Consider the following 1,761-nt stretch of genomic DNA (forward strand, 5'->3'; position numbering starts at 1 on the left):
GTGTTCACGTAGCCCTCGTTGACGATGGGCCCGAAGACGGCGATGGAGAACACCTGCGTGCGGCGCGGCGCTCAGGGCCCTGCAGCGACCCGACCTCTGCGAGCCCACTGCGAGCGCCCACGCCCCCGGGCCTGTCCCTGCGTTCCCAGGCCCGTATCTGGGTGGGGGGCGGTGTCATCTCTTCCTTTCCCAAACCCTCGCGTATTTAGTAATTATTGACAACACGAGCCGTTTAGTGAGCATCTACTATGCCCAGGCATTGTGTTAAACAGCCACTTTACATGCGTTCCCTCACCAAATCCTGGGAAAGTCCCCGTGGAATCGCCATTGTTCTTATCCTCTTTATAAAAGGGGACACTGGGGCTCAAACAGGTGAAGTGACTTGTCCGGGATCACATGGCTGATAAAAGCTGGGGCTGATTCAAGCCAGGTACTCTGCACCGCGTGGGCCCGTGGAGTCCCCTCAGAGCCCACTCAAAAGTGTGGGAACAGGAACCTTCACCTGGGCCCGCGATTCCCAGGCTGCAGCCGGCAGGGCGAAGGGGAGGTGAGTGGAGCGGGCAGAGCAGGGCGGGAGGGAGAGTATGGGGACAGCGGGGCTGTTGCGCCCCGCGCGATTGGGAATTGTCTGGCCTTTCTAGCATGCAAATAGGGTGACGGGCACAGCTCATGGAATGCTGGGACAGAGACGTCCACCCAGCTTCCTGCACGCGGTGAGTATCGGAGGGATGACGGCCCCCACGTGACTGATTATTAATATCACCTGTAAGTGTTGGGGCTGAAAAGATGACACCGTTGACCTCTGGGGTTCCGTCAGACCTCAATGCCTCCTGCCCACCAGTTCCGGGAGACAGGCATGAGGGGGACCGCGGTCATTTTAACCAGGGCTGCATGGGGCAGCCCTGTTTTTCCAAGAAAAGATCTCCAGCCTCAACCTCATCCCTTCGCTCCTTTCCCGCTCCAGCTCGGAGAGACCAAGCCGAGGGGGAAGCCGGGACATGCACTTGTCCCCCAAGAATGGGCCACAAGACGGTACATGCGCTCGGACCAAAACGCAGCGTCCTGCCTCCCGGTCTGGTCAGAGCCACTCCGCAGGGGAGGCCAAAGCCCCCTGCCCCACCATGGGCACCGCCCTCCTCCAAGACAGGCGCCGAGGTGCGGCTGGTCCAGAGGTTGCCACCTGGACAAAACCCAGAGCTCGGCACCCAACTGCCACTTCCCCTGCCGGAGGGAAGGAGCAGCAGGGCCCTCCCAGGGACGCCCCAGTGCGCTAGGCTGCCCCCAAACCTGCCTCCCACACCACCTCCAGGAAGCCCTCCCAGCCCAGAGCCTCTCCTCCCTCAACTCACAGCTGGACCTGGGGGCCAGGGGCCAGGCTCCCTGCCAAGGAGCCCCGAGGGTGTGTGTGCGGGGGAAGGGGAGGCGCTGCCCGGTTTCTCTGGATTCTCGTAGCCCCCTCCCTCTGCCCCTAGGCGAATCTCGTCCCCACCCCGTCCCTGCTTCCAGGTCACGAGAACAGGAAAAACGGAGTAAGGGCTGCGGAAAGGGACTGGAATTAGACCCGGGGAGGAGACAGGGGTAGGGGCCACCGGCGGTGACCTCTCAAGGTCTCTCCGGCGCCGCCGGCCCCTCCCCCGCCCGCAGGTGGGCGCGCCCTGCCCGGTGACGTCACCCCAACCTGAGGCCGGCGGGGGAGGGGCCGGCGAGGATGAGAGTGAGTGGGTTGCGGGCCGAGAAGCAGGGGGCAGGGGGAAGGTGGCA

Source organism: Colobus angolensis, unplaced genomic scaffold (assembly GCF_000951035.1).
Source record: "Colobus angolensis palliatus isolate OR3802 unplaced genomic scaffold, Cang.pa_1.0 Scaffold59, whole genome shotgun sequence".
Lineage (NCBI taxonomy): Eukaryota > Metazoa > Chordata > Mammalia > Primates > Cercopithecidae > Colobus > Colobus angolensis.